A 21,154-nucleotide genomic window follows, 5' to 3' on the forward strand; every position below is an offset into this window, starting at 1 on the left:
TTATGACCACATATGGGGTATTTCCGTAATCGGGAGAAATCGCATTCCAAATGTTGGGGTGTTTTTTCTCCTGTATTCCTTATAAGAATGAAAACAATTAATTGGAAAAAATTTTGATTTTCATTTTTATGGCTTAAGTCAAAGAAATTTAGCAAAAAAACTGTTCGGCAAAATAAATGAAATTTGTAAATTTCACTTCCACTTTGCTTTAATTCTTGTGAAACGCCTAAAGCGTTAAGGCACTTTCTGAATGCTGTTTTGAGGGGTGCATTTTTTTGAATGGGGTGACTTTCTAATATATAAGGCCCTAAAAGCCACTTCAGAACTAAACTGGTTCCTGAAAAAATAGCCTTTTGATATTTTCTTGAAAATGTGAGAAATTGTGGCAAAAGTTCTAAGCCTTGTAACGTCCTAGAAAAATAAAAGGACGTTGAAAAAACGATGCAAACATAAAGTAGACATATAGGAAATGTAAACTAGTAACTATTTTGTGTGGCATTACTATTTGTCTGACAAGCAGATACATTTAAATTTAGAAAAATATTAATTTTTCCAAGTGTTACCAAAATTGTGAGATTTTTAACAAATAAATATTGAATTTATCGATCAAATATTTTTTCACTAACATAAAGTACAATATGTCATCATGAGAAAACAATCTCAGTATCGCTTGGATAGGAAAAAGCATTCCAAAGTTATTACCACATAAAGTGAGACATGTCAGATTTGAAAAACGGTCTGTGTCTCCAAGCAGTTAAAATTGATTTGGCAATCCAGCTTTGTGTGGAATGCTACAACCACTGCTAATTATTTTCTTCTCTGATTTGTAAAATATGAATATCGCCTTATAGTTCTTAAAGGGGTTATCCAGTTTTTAAGCATTAGGTGCAGTTGATTTACATGCAGGAAGATCTATCACTAATGTATTGTCTGTAGCTGAGATGTCCCTGTAACATGCACTCACATAATTATTATACTGGGGGAGGAAGTTATCAACGTTTGTACCACAGTTTTCTGCTGTAAAAATTTAGCAAACAGCCCAAAAGTAGTAAAAATTACTTCTGTTTTCCCGCACTAGCCACTAACTCCTGGCTGCCGTAGTTTTCAGTGTCGCACAGACAGACAAAATGAAACAAATTTAGCCTCTTAAGAAAAAGCAACCTGGAGAAAGATACAAAATATTCATTAAGACTGGGACAGTATTAAAAAGGCTCTGTCACCAGATTTTGCAACCTCTATCTGCTATTGCAGCAGATCGGCGCTGCAATGTAGATTACAGTAACGTTTTTATTTTTAAAAAACGAGCATTTTTGGCTAAGTTATGACCATTTTTGTATTTATGCAAATGAGGCTTGCAAAAGTCCAAGTGGGCGTGTTTAAAGTAAAAGTCCAACTGGGCGTGTATTATGTGTTTTACATCGGGGCGTTTTTACTACTTTTGCTAGCTGGGCGTTCTGACGAGAAGTATCATCCACTTCTCTTCAGAACGCCCAGCTTCTGGCAGTGCAGACACACAGCGTGTTCTCGAGAGATCACGCTGTGACGTCACTCACTTCCTGCCCCAGGTCCTGCATCGTGTCGGCCACATCGGCACCAGAGGCTACAGTTGATTCTGCAGCAGCATCAGCGTTTGCAGGTAAGTAGCTACATCGACTTACCTGCAAACGCCGATGCTGCAGAATCAACTGTAGCCTCTGGTGCCGATGTGTCCTCGCTCGTCCGACACGATGCAGGACCTGGGGCAGGAAGTGAGTGACGTCACAGCGTGATCTCTCGAGAACACGCTGTGTGTCTGCACTGCCAGAAGCTGGGCGTTCTGAAGAGAAGTGGATGATACTTCTCGTCAGAATGCCCAGCTAGTAAAAGTAGTAAAAACGCCCCGATGTACGCACATAAAACATGCCCAGTTGGACTTTTGCAAGCCTCATTTGCATAAATACAAAAATGGTCATAACTTGGCCAAAAATGCTCGTTTTTGTAAAATAAAAACGTTACTGTAATCTACATTGCAGCGCCTATCTGCTGCAATAGCAGATAGGGGTTGCAAAATCTGGTGACAGAGCCTCTTTAAGCCCTTCAAACTGCAGCCGCTTTTGACCTTCCTGACATTTTACAAATCTGACATGTCACTTTATGTGGTACTAACTTTGGAATGCTTTTACCTATTCAAGCGATTCTGAGATTATTTTCTCTTGACACGTTGGACTTTGTTAGTGTTAAAATGTGGTCAATACATTCAGTATTTAATTGTGAAAAACACCAAAATTTAGCGAAAAATTTGCATTTTTCTAAATTTAAATGTATCTGTTTGAAAGACAGATAGTAATACCACACAAAATAGTTACTAATTAACATTTCCCATATGTCTAATTTAGATTCGCATCATTTCTTGAACATCCTTTTATTTTTCTAGGACGTTACAAGGCTTAGAACTTTAGCAGAAATTTCTAACATTTTTAAGAAAATTTCAAAAGGCTATTTTTTCAGGGACCAGTTCAGTTCTGAAGTGGCTTTGAGGGGCCTATACAATACAAACCCCCATAAGACCCCATTTTAAAAGCTACACCCCTCAAAGTATTCAAAACCGCAATTAGAAAGTTTCTTAACACTTTAGGTGTTTAACAAGAATTGAAGTAAAGTAGAAGTAAACATTTTTTTGCAGAAATTCATATTTAAGAAATTTTTACCTGTAACACAGAAGGTTTTACTAGAGAAACGCAACTCAATATTTATTTACCAGATTCTGCCATTTTTAGAAATATCCTACATGTGACCCTAGTGTGCTACAGGACTGATACACAGGCCTCAGAAGCAAAGGCGCATCTAGAGGATTTTGGGGCCTTCTTTTATTAGAATATATTTTAGGCACCATGTCTGGTTTGAAGAGGTCTTGTGATGACAAAACAAAGGAAACACCACAAAAAATACCCCATTTTGGAAACTACACCCCACAAGGAATTAATTTAGCATTTTGACCCCACAGGTGTTTCATAGATTTTATTAGAATTTTGGACAAATGAAATTTTTTTATTTTTTTCCAATAATAAAAAAAAACAACAATGTCCACAAGGAATAAAGAAGTAAGAGGCCCCCAACATTTGTAAAGCAACTTCTCTGGAGTACAGAAATACCCAATATGTGGGCATAAACTGCTGTTTGGGCAAACAGCAGGGCTTAGAAGAGAAGGATCGCCATTTGGAGTACAGATTTTGCTGGATTGGTTTCTTGGCACCATGTCGCTTTTGCAAAGCCCCTAAGGTACCAGTACAGTGGAAACTACCCAAAAGTGACTCCATTTATGAAACTACACCCCTTGAGGAATTAATCTAGGGTTGTAGTAAGCGTTTTGACTCCACAGGTGTTTCATAGATTTTATTAGAATTGGGCAGTGAAAAAAAAAATAATCCTTTTTCTTCAATAAGACAAAGCTTTAGCTCCAAATTTTTCATTTTCTCAACAAATAAAAGAAAAAAAGAAACCCAACATTTGTAAAGCAATTTTTGCTGAGTACGGCAATACCCCATATGTGGTCAGAAAATGCTGTTTGGGCACACCATAGGGCTCAGAAGGGAAGGAGCACCATTTGGCTTTTGGAGTGCAGATTTTGCTGGATTGGTTTCTGGGCCCAATGTCGCATTTGCAATTCCCCTTTGGAATCAAAGCAGTGGAAACCCCCCAGAAGTGACCCCATTTTGGAAACTACACCCCTCAAGGCATTTATGAAGGATGTAATGAGCATTTTCACCCCACAGGTCTTTTCAATAAATAAATGCGCTGCTGATGGTGCAAAGTAAAACATTTTCCCTAGATATGCCATTTCAGTCGCAAATATGTCATGCCCAGCTTGTGCAAAGGGAGACAACATTGTTAAAAGGGTTCTCCCAGGTAAGGCGATGCCATATATGTGGAAGTAAACGTAAAAAGTATATGTCTGGGCACACTGTAGGGCTCAGAAGGGAGGAAGCGTCATTTGGCTTTTGGAGCGTGCATTTTGCTTGGTAGTAGTTTTGTTTGGGGTTTTACTGGTATTTCAGTTTTTAATGTGGGGGCATATGTAAGCTGGGTAGAGTATATCAGTGGCATAGGTGGTATAATAATGGGGAGAAAAAAAATCCATAGATGTGAAGCAATCCTTTATGCACAGGCCAGTTTCGCACTGATAAATGATGTGCTTTCTTATCCCCCTTTTGGTCTGCACGTTTGCAGTTCGGGGAATTTTGCTGGGAAGTGTTGCCCTGATATAATATGGGCACCCTCACTTCCTGCAGATATGTTTGGGCCCTACCCTTCCTGGTTCCCTAATTTAAGGGCCTTGATAATTCACCTCCTGAAACAGAAGAAATGTTCCCCTCGGGCCTGAACAACTGCATATTCTTTCTTTCCTGACTTATTGAAGACAACCAATTTAATTTTTTCATAGACGTAGTGGTACGAGGACTGTTTTTTTGCGGGATGAGTTGTAGTTATTATTGGTACCATTTTGGGGTACATGCGACTTTTTGACCACTTTTTATCCTATTCTTTTGGGAGGCAAGGTGACCAAAAAACAGCAATTCTGGCATAGTTTTTTTTATACAGCATCCACCATGCATTATAAATTACATGGTAACTTTCCTCTGCGGGTCAGTACGATTCCGGCGATACCAAGTTTATAGCATTTATGTTTTACAACGTTTTGCACAATAAAATTACTTTTGTAAAAAGAATGTATTTTTTCCTTTGCCATGTTGTGTGAACCATAACTTTTAAAAAAAATTAGGCGACAGAGTTGTATGAGGGCTTGTTTTTTGCGAGAGCTATAGTTTTTATAGTTATAATTTTTTAATACATGCGACTTTTTAATCACTTTTTATTCCAATTTCTCTAGGGCAAAGTGACCAAAAATCAGAAATTCTGCCATTGTTTTTTTCTGGCTTTTTTTTTACTCCGTTCACCATGTGAAATATATAGCATAATGTTTTTATAGTTCAGGCCGTAAAAAGGGCGATTGCGTTTTATTTTATTACTTGAAACTTTTATTATATGTTTTACAACTTTTTTTACACTTTTGTTTTAGTCTCACTAGGGAACTTGAGGGTCCAACTGTCTGATTTTTTTTCTAATACATTGCACTACCTATGTAGTGCAATGCATTAGTTCTGTCAGTCGTTCACTGACAACAAGCCGATTAGGCTTTGCCTCCGGGCGGGACCTAATCGGCTTCCGTAATGGCAGAGCAGGAGGCCATTGTTAGGCCTCTTGTTGCCATAGCAGCAGTCGGCAGCACTGCATGGCCGATCTACTGCCAACCTCTCAGATGCAGCGATCGCTTTCCGTACTAGGCAGACCGGGAGGCCAGTATTAGGCCTCATGTTGCCATTTCAGCCACCGGCACCCCGGCAATTTCATTGCTGTGGTGCCGATGAGCAGCAAACCCCTTAAATGCAGCGATCGCTTTTGAACGCTGCATTTAAGGGGTTAATGGCGGGGATCGGAGCTAATTTCGGTCCCTGCCATTACAGCAGGGTGTTAGCTGTAACATACAGCTGACACCGGGGGATGGTGGCACCGACTCAGCGTCCACCATTTGTCGTATGGATACGGCAAAATGCGGGAAGCACTGTCTTTCCATGACGCATCTATATGATAAATGTCAGGAAAGGATCAATACATTTCCGCCTGGTGTTTAACTCCTACTTGTGTGATGTTTTGTATTTTGAACACGTTATCTCACCTTTCCCTCTCCCGCTGTGTGTGTGTGTGTGTGTGTGTGTGTGTGTGTGTGTGTGTGTGCGAGTTTGTATGCGATTGCAGCATTCCCTTACACCTTGTAATTGAGGCGCATGCAGGCACCTGTAAATATTGACAATATCTGTGAGAGGAATCATGGGAAATGTAGTCTTTTACATGGTAATCCAGTCTTGTCAGCATCAAAACAGTAGTACTGCACGGAGCTGGGTAACATAATAAAAATGAAAAATAATTACTGCTGAGCTACTGTATGGTGGCATCACCTGGTGACTATTGACACAAATAGGTACCTTTTTGTATTTTTCATCATCTTGGATAACCACTTCAAAGAGGATCTGTTTCTACTTTTATCAATGTCCAATCTAATAACTAATCTTATTAAGCGGTCATGCTGATAATTCTAGTGAAAATTGCACCCAAAATCGTTTATTATTTTAAATGTTATAACCTTTTTTCTAAATATGCAAATGAGGCTATGCTAGCCAAATGGGCGGTAACACTGCTCTCGCTGGGCGGTGTTTGTTTTGCCTGTATGACGCTGATTAATCGAGGATACCATGTTTTTACTGTATGGAATATGGCAGCAGCAAACTGCACAATTTGATACAGAGGCATCCAGTAAAAGAAACATATTCTACGTTTTTATAGCCTGGGAGTCTATGGGTGACGAATTCCACTGTATAGCGTCTGTCAAAGGCATCCATTATATTATGATCTTTCCACTGTTAGGCATCAGTCACAGCCTTTGTTTAACGAATACTTCTGAGCTTTTCTTGAACAGCCAGTTAAAGAATTTGGAGTAGTGGAAATGGTTGACTTCCTGGGACACACATAGCACAATTATTAATATATTGCTCAATTTTTACTGCAGTATAAGAGCATATAGGAATAAAGGAAAATAGGATATTAACCCCTTAGTAACCACCAATACGCCTTTTCACGGCGGTCACTAGGGGGCCTTAGCTAGTCCGTCGCCTTTTCACGGCGGCCCAGTCTAAGTCCTGCACGAGTTTTACACTGACAGGCATTATAGCAGCGATCTAATGATCGTACAGTGAAGTGCCCTAGTGTGACTAGAAAAATAAGTAAGTAATGTGAAATAAAAATTATTAATAAAAATTACAGTAAAAAAAATCTATTTTTTTCCATAAAAAGGGGTTTTATTTAGTAAAAGTGTAAAAAATAAATAAAACTACACAAATATGGTATCGCCGCAACCGTAATGACCCAAGCAATAAAGTTAATATGTAATTTAAACCGCAAGGTGAACACTGTAAAAAAAAACACAAAAAACAAACTGCGAAATTGCTATTTTTTTCCATCGCCCACCAAAAAGTCCTAAAAGTTAATAAAAAATGTCCCATGTACCCCAAAACAGTACCATTTTAAAACTACGTCTTGTCCCTCATATCACTACATTGACAGAAAAATAAAATAATTACGGCTCTTGGAAAGCAAAAACAAATAATTTTAGTTCAAAAGTGTTTTTATTGTGCAAAAGTCGTTTAAAACATAAAAAACCTATACATTTGTGGTATCGCTGTAATCGTACAGACCAATAGAATAAAGGTAACATGTTATTTACACCGCACAGTGAACGGCGTGAATTTAAAACGCTAAGAACAATAACGGAATTTCAGGGTTTTTTTCTATTCCCTCAAAAAAAGTTAATAAAAGTTAATCAAAAAGTGATATATACCCCAAAAAGTACAACTAATCCTTCAAAAAACAAGTCCTCATACAGCTATGTCGACGGAAAAAAAAAGTTAGCTCTTTGAATGCGACTATAGAAAAACGAAAAAAAAATAGCTTGGTCATTAGGGCCTAAAATAGGCTAGTCACTAAGGGGTTAAGGGAGGAATTGATGGGATTTTTTTTTTTTTTTGCCGTGTATTTTCTATGGTAATTTTTGTTTTTTTTAATACACTAGATGAGGCTGAATCAGCTCATAAAACATATACGGTAATGCTTTAACTCTCATCTGCTAAAAAGTTAAGCTGCTAAATTCAGTCTATTCAAGGCCTACTTTGCATGTCTTTTCTTCTTAGGACTTCTGCCAGCTATTGCGACATATGTTGCATTTTGATTTTCTTTTTTAAACAGCTTTTAGGTAAAGGACATTTTGTCCCGCAGAAACTGTTGGCTCCTGTAGTTAACACCCTCCTTAGGAAATAACATTGGTCTTTTACTTATAACAACAATTAGTACCATTGAAATCCTCAGAGACGCAAGACAACCCTAGATCAGACATATTGCTGCATACTGCTATTGAAATGTATGAATATACTATTTGTTACTGATTATTTGGCCAATACTGTATAGTTAGTTCCAATTACAGTTACCAATCCACTAACATAAGTGTATTTTTTCTGATTTCATATAACTTCTATAATTATTGTATGTTTACTGATTTATTTCAGCACTGTCATATTACCTTGAAAGAGTTCACAATTTTTTTATTTTTTTTTTACAATTTTTTTTTTACAAATTGGCCTCCTTTTACTCGGTACTAAAAGTGATGAAACTTTGTAGCAGCTCTATGGACCTTCTTCAGCACTATATTCTGTGTATGCAGTACATCCTGATGCAGTACATAGTGATTTCTAGATGTGCATGCTTTCATGAGCAAAAACAGCATGGTTCTTTTGGCTGCGATCGATATGACCTCAGCTTGGTGATCGAACTTTCGCAACGTGGAAATATTCATCTCTTCAACAAGAGGTCTTCATCTCTTCAACTTCTGATTATGTTTCTGTCTTTTTTTTGTCTTTTAATAGGATTAAGCAGTTTTGCTGTCCCCCTACTTTATTTCTCTGCAAAGAAATTATGTAAAGAAACAGCTGTACTATAGGTAAGCAACTTACAGTTTAATACACAAACGCTAAGCATTATAGCACTTTCCTAAAAATAAGAAAATGGCGTCCCTAGAGTCCATACACTAGAAGAAGAAAAGTTGAAATGGGGTAAAAGACACTAACGCCATGTTTACATGGCATATTTCAGACGTATTTCGTAGAGTGAAATGCTCTGAAATATCCTAAAAATACGCCTGCAAACCGCTTCCCACTGATTTCAATGGGAAATACGCTGTGTAACACGTATGAGGAATATTTTTACGCTGCTTAAAGAGAACCTTTCACCTGCCCATACATGTGCAGCTGAGTGCAGCATGTAATAGGCAGGGCTTCACGAACACTGTCTCAGTTTACACTTTTTTCCTATCTTCCTCCGTTATTTACATATCTGTGCCGTTATATTTGGCTCCCGATATGTAAATAAGCCCCTGAACTGTCAATGGGGCGTTTCTATCTAACTAAATGGCAAGGGGGCGTGATCTCTTCGCCAATCTCGGACAGTGTCAGGGAGGCTTGCGCTGTGTTCCCTTCCGCGAGAACACACACAGACTAGTGGTTCTGCAGAGAGCTGTCTCAGCAATGCAGTCTTACATTCTTAGGTTCATATGGCATTCCGGTAGACATCGGATCCCTAAAACTGTTCTACTATCTAGCAAATATGCCGGGGATCTATCTGGGCCGGACATTGCGAACTATTATTGGGCGGCTCATCTTCGCTACATTCCCTCTTGGGTGTCCCTTCCAGCATACACTAAGTGGACTGAAATAGAAAAACTGTGGATGGCACCGCCTAACCCCAACTCCTTGCTAAGGGGAAACCTTATAGCCTTGCCCTCATCTACCGTTTTGGGTCCCATGCAATTTCAGGGAGAAGTCTGGGCAATGTGTAAGAAACACTTCCATTTAGCGTTCGAATGCTCCCATGGGTATCTACCTCGCAGATGGTCCGACTCTGGTTTGGGGCTGATATTTTCCACCTGGCCGATCTAGTTCACATCCATTTCCCTACTTTCAACAACATCATAATAGCCCTTGTTCTGCGTTTTTTCACTATTTACAAATTAGACATTATATGTTTCATATTTTCAAAACCACTCCGGTTACTACGCCTACCAGTTTTGAAAAATTATGTCATCACACTCCCACAACTAGGTGTCTTATACCCACCATTTATGCTATGTTGCTTTCCCCAGATAACTCTACTCCACCCGTACATAGATACATGACTAAGTGGGAGATCATATTAGGCAGATCTATTCTCCCTACAACGTGGTAGATAATATGGTTGAAGGCGGCCAAAACTTCTCTTTGCATGACATATAAAGAAAATCAACATAAAATTCTCATGTTTTGGTACCACACCCTTCTCTCCTACATAGTTTCAACCCGAACATCCCCTCTGTGTGTTGGAGATGCAGGAGTCAGGTGGGTACCCAGTTCCATATTTTTTGAGAATGCCCCCTTGTGAAACAGTTCTGGTCGGAGGTTAGGGATCTGGCGCTTACAGTATTACAACAGGATATGCCCTTGGACCATATAAATTACTTGTTAAATGTCCCTCAGTCAATAGGGAAACATCTTGCCTATCTATTTCAGCACATCCTCACGGCAGCTAAAACCCTGATTGTATGGAAATGAACAGACTACACCTCCCACTGACACTGACTTGCTGACTAGAATTAGAGAAATTCGTACTATGGAATTTACGACTTCCTAGACCGTTTCAAATTAATTTGGGACCCATGGGACTTACATTGGATTTCTCTGTCTTCTGGATAAATCCTCGACTATCCATATATAAGGTTCCGTCCCCAATCAGTCCCTCGCCCCCTCCGCTTCCTATTGTTCTTTTCTTTTGTCTTTGTCTCGTTTAGTTTTACCTCCCATATGGGACTCATATAAATGAGTAGCAAGCGACATTGATCTGTTTATACTGCTGTTGAACTTTTTGTGAAATTTGACCTTATCATCTATACTGTATACATTTTGAAAATCTTTAATAAAAATACAGTTGAAACCAAGATGTTCAGTACTGATATGTATGGGTCCATAAACTGTTTAAGCACTCCCGAACACAGCATTCATTCCATCTTATAAGGAACATAAATTAAATGTTTAATAGCATGGAGACTTCTCTATTAGCTGCTAATTTAAGTGAAGCAGTCAGGAAGGGGTTAATTGGCTGATTTAAAACTTTTAAAGGTACCCTAAACCTAGAAATAATTGTTAAAAGTAAGCAGGAGATAACCCTTCCTAATTTGTCATTTTCTCTACTCTCCCCCCTTCCTACGCTGTCAGTTCCTTGCATGTTCCTGAAGCAAACAGTCTTGTAGAAATCCTGCAGAGAACACAGGTTAATTTCCTGCTGATCACCTCCATTTTCGGCTAGTAAACGGTGGGGGTTTTATTAATCAAATAATTTTTATTGATTTTCAAGTTTATGTACAACACATGATTTTCCCCAACCGTATCAATAAGTGTTCTATAAACAGAGTTAACAAGCTCAATGACATCTCTTCAGTACCTCTCTGACTTCGAACAGCGCTGTAACATAGATCAGGTCTCCCTAATGTATCTTACAGCGGTTACACGTAGAGGGGTCCCTAACTTTAATTTTGTGAATGAATAGTGTCATCCTATATACTGTGTAAGAAAGGCAGTTGGTATATTCTATGTGGTTCACTAAGGCAGGAGCATAGCTAGGGGGGGCAGGCAGGGCAAGTGCCCTGGGCGCAACTAGGAGGGAAGGCAGAGGGGGGCGCTGACGCTCGGTCGGTGCTCCCTCTAGAAGCGAAATCGCTGGCCAGAGCGTTGCCGACGCTCTGGCTGGGGATTCCGCTCCTAGATGTAGCCCCTGATGTCACTGTCCAAATATGTGTAAATCAGATCTGTGATCTAAAACGGGGGTGTGTGGCACTATCCCCAAGGGGGGGTGACTGTGTGGCACTATCTAGAAGGTGGTGACAGTGTGGCACTATCTACAAGGAGGGCTTTGTAGCATTATCTACAAGAGGGGGCTGTGTGTGCCAATATCTACATGGGGGGTGCTGTGTAGCACTATATAAAAGGGGGTCTGTGTGGCACGATTTACAAAGGGGGGCTGAGTGTTAGGGGTGGGCAATTGAAAAAAAATCAAACCGAAATTCAGTACAATTGACAGACGTCATCTTGCGCATTTCGTTTTTTTAATTTTTTTTATCCCGGTTTGAACTGTATCTTCTTCCTCAGGACGCAGATACAGTTGAATCCAATGGTAGAGCAGGGAGGTCCCTGCTACACCATTCCCTGTGTATCGTCGAACGCTCATGACTCGGCGCAGACAGGCGGGAGGCAGTGATGTCATTGCACATGTCTGTGCCGAGCCACACAGACCGGAGAAGCAGATCTCCTCCACTCGTCATTGGAATGGGGTTAAGCGAGTATGTATTTTACTAGGCACTATTTTGGCTGTGTTGGGGCAGATTTGGGAACATAATACAGCATGGGGCAGCTTTGGGGGCATAATACAGTGTGGGGGCAGCTATGGGGGACCTTATACTGTGTGGATGGCAGCTATGGGGGTAGTTATGGGGGTATTATACTGTGTGGAGGGCAATATACTGTGTAGAGGGCAGCTATGGGGGCATTATACAGTGTGGAGGGCAGTTATAGGTGCATTATACTGTTTTGGGGCAGCTATGGGGGCATTATACTGTGTGAGGAGCACTGTGAGGGCAATATAATGTGTGTGGGTAGTGTTGTGGTATATTATATACAGTAGTAAACAGCAGGCTTAGGGGATAAATATTAATTCAATGGCATAGCATGCAAATGGCATGGTACACAAAAAGTGTAGGTCATAATCTCCCAGCCCTACTGTGTGGCACTATCTACAAGGGGATGTGTGGCACTATCTACAAGGGGATGTGTGGCACTGTCTGCAAGTGGGTGTGTGGCACTGTCTACAAGTGGGTGTGTGATACTGTCTACAAGGGTGTCTGTATGTGGCACTGTCTACAAGTGGGTGCGTGGCACTGTCTACAAGGGAGTCTGTGTGGCACTCTGTACAGGGGGACTGTTTGTGGCAATATATATGGGGGGGCTGTGTGTGTGGCACAGTCTACGGGGGGAATGTGTGTGGCACAGTCTATGGTGGGACTGTGTGTGGCACAGTCTATGGTGGGACTGTGTGTGGCACAGTCTACGGTGGGACTGTGTGTGGCACGGTCTACGGGGGGATTGTGTGTGGCACGGTCTACGGGGGGATTGTGTGTGGCTCGGTCTACGGGGGGGACTGTGTGTGGCACGGTCTACGGGGGGGACTGTGTGTGGCACGATCTACGGTGGGACTGTGTGTGTGGCACGGTCTACGGGGGGACAGTGTGTGGCACAGTCTATGAGGGACTGTGTGTGTGGCACGTTCTACGGGGGGACTGTGTGTGGCACGTTCTATGGGGGACTGTGTGTGGCACGTTCTACGGGGGGACTGTGTGTGGCATGTTCTACGGGGGACTGTGTGTGTGGCACGGTCTACGGGGGACTGTGTGGCACTGTCTACAGTGGGACTGTGTGTGTCACTATCTACTGCACTGTGTGTGGTACTTTCCACAGGGGCCACTGTATGTGGCACTATCTACAAATCTTTACTACTGGTATTCAGCTCGGACCTTCAACTGACGACAGACCTTGTTAAGTAGATCTTTGCTAAAACTAGCTGAGTACCCCTGATATAGCGGATGGAATTAATAGCCCGGTGATATTAGTTCGCAAACACATTACTAGGATCAGCCTGACCCACCATATGATGTGTATTTAAATTTTCCAAGCAAGTGTTAGAAACTGAAGAGATGTACATTTACAGAATGTGGATGTGATACACCCAACTTGGCGATGGCAAGGGCATAGTAGTTCAGAGATTCTGGGAAAGATGAGGAGGGGAACAATTCAAAGGCTAACCAGTGGAGGTTGATGGAACTGCAGGAGCTGGCACAGTTTTAAACAGAGGTACTGTACATGAAGTTGTGGGCCCTTTGCGCAACACCACTCGACCAGGATAATATTCTATTGTTGGGTTAGCGTGTTGAGAAAGCTAGGAAACTAAAGAAGGGGTACAGGTGGAAATTATAATAAATAACCAAGTATAGTGGAGCTTGTTTCGTGCACGTCCTTAGACGTTCTTCTAGGACACAGAACGGACAGCTGTTTTGTGTGAGAGAAACATTGCATGCGCTGTTTCTTTGTCCGGTAGGGAGCTGTGGCAATTTATTTCCATGGAGTGCAGAGTGAGCGACCTGAATATGTCAAAATGTGTAAGCAGAGTAAATGTGGATAGATGAAGAGAATAGAAATAGTTATTAATATTTGTTTTGTTTATTATTACCGTTTTATTTTTTTTTATACTTATCCTATTTCTTGGACAAACCCTTTAATTTATTATATGGGGCTCAGGACAGCAAGGAAGACATGGTCTGTGTTCACTGTAAATGATCTATAAATAAAGTTATACAGGGAGATCTTATGGCTATTTGTCATTAGACCACTATAATTGACACAGGTTTTGATGGCAAACACTCAAATGTGGCAGCAGACACTTCTGCATTCGGCAATACAGCGCTCAGGTTGAGCTCTGTGTTTAAGTATTTTAATGGCAGAAATACAGTAATTTTAGTTCCCGAACACATTACTAGGTTCAGCCTGGCCTACCATATGATGTATATTTAAATCTTCCAAGCCTCACAAAAATGTCACTACAGGGGGGCAGTATAGCGTTACCTACAGGGGGGGGCTGTATAGCGTTCTCTACAGTGGGGGCTGTATGGCGTTAGTGCCATGCAGCCCCCTCTGTAGAGAACGCCATACAGAACCCCGGTAGGTAACGCTATACAGCCCCCACTGTAGAAAACGCCATACAGCCCCCACTGTAGAGAACGCCATACAGCCCCCCTTGTAGAGAACGCTATACAGCCCCCACTGTCGAGAACGCCATACAGCACCCCTGTAGGTAACGCTATACACCCCCCCCTGTAGGTAACGCTATACAGCCCCCCTGTAGGTAACGCCATTCCGCCCCAACCCCCCAAAAAATTCCGACCTACAGTGTGTCCTACAAAAGACATGTATCACCTATCCACAGGATAGGGGATACATGTGTGATCTCTGGCAGCGATAGCGAGAACGGGGGACCGAAAGTCCCCTGAAGTTCTCCATGACTAACCTCTGACTACCGGCGTCTGCGCAGCTCAATAAAAATGAAAGGAGCGCTGGTCACGCATGCGCACAAGCGCGACCGGCGCTCCATTCATTTCTACGGAGCTGCCGACAGACCCCGGAAGTCTGAGGTTTGTGATGGAGAACTTCAGGGGACTTTCAGTTCCCCGTTCTCCCTATTAATGCCAGCGATCACACATGTATCCCCTATCCTGTGGATAGGGGATACTGCTCTGCCGTAGTGTTCAGTGGCGTCGCGCTGTAGCAGCCATAGCGGCTGCTAGCAGAGCCTCCGGCCATGGTGGGGGCCCGTGCCGGCGGGCGACACGGGCTGCTATGGCGGTAGTTACGCCACTGCTACCAAGCACCACTACTATTCCTCTGGCTGCGGCAGCTTCTCTCAGTGATCCCCCGGACAAGAAGTTGGATTTACAGACTAAATGTTTTTGTGGCTGCAGGTTCTGCTTTGTGTCCGGCTTTGGGACTCGCCTGTGTGATAAAGGCCTGCTAAGTGTGGGGGGAAACAGCTTCATCATGGCATCTTATGATGTGCTGCAGCAGGAGTTAACTGAACTCACTTCTCAAGTTAACCATGCTTGAAAGTTTATTTTTGAGGCATTCTGGGAGGCAACCCGTTTCAATACCCGTGCTACTGGCATACAGCATCCGAAATGGCAGAGATCTTGGGGAGTGGAGTAAGCATCCAAGAAGGCCCTGATTAGCCTTCTCTTCATGGATGGCAGATCCTAAGTTGAAGAAGGTTCTAAGAGCTGTCTTTTACCTCAGAACCGCCCTCCTTGTATGCAGCCTTCTCTCTATTGTCACCATGTTTGCTCATTTCCCAATGTCTCCTCGCTGAGATCATTTTCTTTCAGACCAGACCGGAGAACATACCAAACTAACGCCTCCAGTCAGCCATCTTTCAAGCCTAGATAAGCTTGGCGGCTGCGGCCCAGCCCATGGAGGCGTCCCCTTTAAAAGACAACTTCATCATGAGGTGATTTTTCTGCAAAGAGATTTTGCTTTTTCCCAGGCTGTTCATTCCCTTCTCCTGCAGAAACTTATTGTCCTAGTACCTCATTTGGAATGATTTCAAGGGTTCTACTCCAATCTTTTTACAGTTCCAAAGTAGTACGGACCTCTTTGTCCAATCCTGGACTTGAAAATGTTGAACCGATTCGTTCATATTCAACCAGTTTTGCATGGAATCCTTAAGGTCGGACATTGCATTGTTGGAACAGGGAGAATTGCTCTCTTTTATCGACATTTGCGATGCATACCTTCATAACCCCATTGCAAGGTACCTAAAAAACTTTTCGTTTGTTTTGCAGTGGGTTCCCTACATTTCCAAATTGTTGCTCTCCCTTGCTTGTCACATCTCCTCAGGTCTTCGTTTCTCCATACCAGGAGAGTTGGTGGGGCTGGGCAATTATGACCTAAATCAAAATCACGATTAATTGAAGATGTAACTTGGATTACGATTATTTAGGCCACACCCCTTTTGTATGTCACACCCCCTATTTGCATGCTACGCCATTTAATTCATATTTATCCCCTGAGCCTGCTTTATACTACTGTATATAATATACTGCCTGACACTGCTCCCACACATTATATTGTCCCCTAGTGCTCCCCACACAGTATAATGCCCTTATAACTGCCCTCCAAATAGGTCCCCTGCTCCATCATTAGATTCAACTGTATCTGCATCCTGAAGATGCAGATACAGTTTAAACCGGGAGAAAAGAATTAATAAAACCGAAATTCGAAAGATGACGTCAATTTAATTGCGCTCAATTTCGATTTTGATTATTACCTGGATGACCTCTTGGTGAAGGTACCCTTCAGAGAGGACAGACTTCACAGTCTCCAGGTATCTCCGGACACTTTGATAAGGTTCAGATGAATCATCAATGCGGAAAAATCCTCATTGATCATAACTCAGAGCGTGGAGCTTTTGGGTCTGATACTCAACACCAGGACAGCAATGGTCTTTGTTCCGGTGGACAAGGTAGCCTCCATTTTAGCTGAGATGGGTCTTCTTCCCCAGGACACTTGTTTATCTATCTAATTTTTGCATTCTAATGCTGGGCAGAATGGTGTCGACCTTCAAGGTGGTTTCATATGCATAGTTACACTCCAGGTCCCTTCAAAGGGCAATCCTTTCACACTGCATAAATTGAATCTCCTGCCCGCTCGGGTCCATCAGGAGTTGCGTTGGTGGCAGATCTCTCCGACAATTTTGATGGGGTTTTTTTTCCCTCCACTCCAAGGCTGGCCATCTTAGCCTGTCTGTGTAGTGACGGCGGCTGCGGGTCTCACTCACCCAAGCGACCGCCAGCTTGCTTGTCCTCTTTGCCCGCGGCTCCCTGCCCATGGACGACGGCGCGCTCTGCTCTCTCCTCCTCCCCTGGTCGCTCGTCCCAGTTCTTAAATGGCCAGTATGTGCACCAGGAATATTGTCCCCATCCTATCCCAGCACACCCCGGACTATTTAAGGAACTCTGCCCACTTCTTCAGTACCTGAGCAAGGTTATTTCTAACCCAGAATTAGTCTGCGAAGCTTACGTATCCTGTTCCCTGTAACCTGTATCCGTGTCCAGTCCTGTATCCTGAGTTCAGTGTCCGTGATGAGTCCTGGTTCAAATAATCCAGCACAAGCTAGTTTCCGGTAATCCAGCACAAACCATCTTCCGATAATCCAGCACAAACCATTTTCCGATAATCCAGCTCAAACCAGCTTCCGATAATCCAGCTCAAAACAGCTTCCGATAATCTAGCTCAAACCAGCTTCTGATAATCCAGCATAAATCTGCCTCCAGTAATCCGGCACCAGCCTGCCATCAAGGTACTATCTGCCAGTGACTGTCTTTTAATTGCCCGGCCAGCAGCTACTCCGTTACCGCATGTGTAGCCCAGTGGGTCCACATTCCAGTAAACGTTAGTCTGTTGCTTAACTGAACTACCAGGGCGGCACCAGGAGTCAGGTGTCAGCGGTCCACATACAACGAGTGAAAAATATGGCCGCAGATTTTCTCAGCCAAGGAAGAATATATCCAGGAGAATGGTCTCTTCACCCAAGGGTATATTATCATCTGCGCCAGAGGTGGATCTCTTTGGTCTAGTCTCAACACAAGGTTTCCGACCTACTTGGACAGGATCCCGGGGCCATCGCAGTTGTTGCGCTGGTCTCTTCCCTCCAGTTCGACTCTTACAAAGTGTTCAAGAGACTCAAGAGGAAGGCATTCAGCCGATTTTGGTGCGCCAGTCCTGGTAAACCGCTCTAATTTACCTTCTCGCGGACGTGCCATGGGATCTTCCCCTTCTTTCCGACCTCTTTTTTTCAATGTCTACTACTCCACCCCACTTTACCTCAGATGTATTTAATGGCATTGCTGTTGAAGCCAGCCAAGGTTCTGAGGGCACAGGGTTTCTCTGAGCCAGTCATCCAGATGATGTTGAAGGCAAGAAAACCTAAAGGTGTACCGTCGTTCGTGGAATGCTTTTTTTCCGCTGGTGTGAACACAATTTATAGCCTATGAAATCTTCCACACCAAGAGTCCTGTCCTTCCTGCAATCAGGCCTTGAACAGGGACTTGCCTTACCTTTCCCAAAGGGTCAGATTTCTGCCCTGTCCATTCTTTTTCAGAGAACTTTAGCTTTTTGTTCTCAAGTGGAGACTTTTTAGCAGGAGCGGCTCATGTGGTCCCTCCTTTCAGACATCCTATTGTGCCCTGGAATCTAAATTTCCTTCTTGGAAGTCTTCAGGTGACTTCTTTCAAATCTTTGAGAGACATTTTGCTGTGTTCCCTTTCCTGCAAGGTAACCTCCCTTAGGCTGGTTTTGGGTCTTGCTGCCTTGGCCTGCCGGTTTGTTTTTTTGTTATCCATATGGATGAGGTAGGTTCTGACCTGTTCTCTACTGAAAATAGTCTCTACCTTCCATATCAATGAGGAGGTTGTTCACCCTTATTTTTGCCCCTCTTCATCTCATTCGAGGGAACAGATTTGCATTGCATTGATTTGGTAAATGCAGCCTGAATCTGTCTGGCTGGGACGTTTCGGCGGTCTGATATTTTTTTTTATTATTCCCGAAGTGCCACGCAAGGGATTGGCAGCATCCAAGGCCAGTATTACGTGTTGAATCCGGTCTGTGATTTTGGAAACCAATCAGTCTAAGGGAAAAGTTCCTCTCTTTTGCTTTACTGCCCATTCTGGGGTTGGTGGTGCCTCCTGGGCGGTCATGCATCAAACTTCAGTTGCTTAGGCCTTCATGGCTGCTACCGGGGATTCTATACACACTTTCACTAAGTTTTCCTAAATTCACTTTTTGGCTTCTGCTTACCCAGTCCGGGTTGCCCAATGTTGCAGGCAGGTGTGTGTTAATCACAGATCCAGCCCTCTTATTTTTTTATTATTCTGGCCTAGTAGGTTATCTCCCGGGATTGTGAATATGTTTGTATTTTTCTTTCCTACTGCTTTTGTACAAAGTGTATTAGCTAATAGGGTTGTCACGATACCAGAACTTGGACTTTGATACTGATACTTTGTGTAGTATTGCAATTTGTGATACCAAAATGATACTTTGCCCACAATAATAAAAAAAAAATTAAGTTCTTCCATTTTCTCATGTGAGGCACGTGGTGTGATGAATTTTGAATGCGGCTCACATTAATAGTAATTAACCCTGTCATGTTTCTCAGTCATAATTTACAACATTGGGTTAATGTGTAAGGTACATGATGGGGTTAATTACTATGAATGTGTGGCACATGGATGTTAAATTCATCACACCTCGTGCCTTACATTAATAAGTGAAAGAAAGAAAGAAGTTTTTATTTCATTTTTTTATAGCTTACACATCATAAATGATGCAAAAACTTTGTTATGCAGGTTATTATGACCACGCCAATACCGAATATGTGTATATTTTAATGTTTATTGTAAAAAATGTGTATGTGTATTTTTTTATTTAACATTACTTTGTTTTTACTTTTTTATTTCTAAACTTTAATGTACTGGCATATATCTATAAACAACAGGCATAAACAACAGGCAGTTGTTTGGACATACCTAAGTATGCCCTAACAACAGGAAATATGGTAAGACACACCTGGGGTCCTTCAATGTACCCTGGGCTGTCTACCCATATATGGTATGTCCCTCAGTCGCGTCACAGGGATTTCCTTTGACACGATCAGAGGGGCAGCTTCTCATTTTCCCCTTGAATGCTGCGGTCAGCTTTGATCGCAGCATTCAGGGGAATAGCGGTGGAGATGAGAGGTTACAGCCTTTGCCCCGCTCCTGACAACAAGTACGCGCGTGGTCAGCATGAGGTGATGCGGCCGACGCTGCACTAATGAGCGCAGGCACTGAAGACAGAATATGGGGGTGTTTTGCAGTGTGCCCACCACGTTCTGTCTTCAGTACTGCCGCTCATTAGTGTAGCACTGGTTGCATCATCTCATGCTTACCGAGCACACTTGTCAGGACTCAGGAGCGATTCATCGTGCATCCCTATTAGCTAGTGTCTGCGGAAAGGGCATGGCCTGCCTAGGCAGAGCCAAGAGTTTTTTCTACCTTGTATCGCCTCCTAAATGGCCTGTGTCCCCAACGGATTCAATGAGAAATAGATTTTACGGTGAGTACAAAATGTGCTATTGATTTCTAATGATAAAGTGTAATCGTCGTTTCAAATTAAGTGCCTATTATCCCCTTAGTGACATAAGTAATTTAGCCATATGGACGAGTAACATTTTTCCCCCTTTCTGTACCAGCATTTATACTTCTTCAATGTAGATGTATGAGATCTTTTATTTTGCAGGACAAGTTGTAGTTTTTATTGGAACCATATTGTGGTACAAATAATGTATCGATAACTTTTATTATTTTTTTTGGGGGGTTGAAAGAAAAACTTTTTTTATGAAATAACATGTTTTTATGTTGCCAATTCACATAATATTTTTATTTTTCCATTGATAGAGCTGAACTAGTGCTTGTTTTTTGCGGGGACAACTTTTTTGGTATAATTTTAGGATACGTCTAACTTTTTGATTCTTGTTTTTGGGAGGCAAAATGAGCCTACCGAAATCTTTTCTTTAGTTTTTTTTAAGGCGCTTATTGCGTGGGATATATAACGTGTCAATTATATAGTACAGGTTTTTTTTATGGATGAGGATATACCAATTATGTGTCTTTTTTTTCTAATAATATGCTTTTTAGTACTACAGTTTCTTTTATAAAGGGTAATGGAGGAGCAGGGGGATCGAACCATTAAAATGACAAAGGCAGGAAAAAGACTCATATTGAAGGAGGACAATGTCATGGAGCATTAGATGGGAGAGTGCAGGGCACGGAAGAGATAAGGACCAAGGTGAATTTTAC

At 42.2% G+C, this 21,154-nt stretch overlaps 1 long non-coding RNA gene across 7 annotated transcripts in view; it reads left to right on the forward strand.

The window, feature by feature from the left end:
- Positions 1 to 21,154, forward strand: part of LOC142743189 (uncharacterized) — a 220,816-nt gene that overhangs the window by 124,519 nt on the left and 75,143 nt on the right. For all 7 annotated transcript variants that reach the window (XR_012881514.1, XR_012881510.1, XR_012881511.1 and 4 more), the window contains one exon: positions 8,508 to 8,581. This is a non-coding gene — a long non-coding RNA (uncharacterized LOC142743189). The remainder of the gene's footprint in view (positions 1 to 8,507; positions 8,582 to 21,154) is intronic.

The sequence above is a fragment of the Rhinoderma darwinii genome, chromosome 2, assembly GCF_050947455.1.
Source record: "Rhinoderma darwinii isolate aRhiDar2 chromosome 2, aRhiDar2.hap1, whole genome shotgun sequence".
In the NCBI taxonomy this organism is placed as follows: Eukaryota; Metazoa; Chordata; class Amphibia; order Anura; family Rhinodermatidae; genus Rhinoderma; species Rhinoderma darwinii.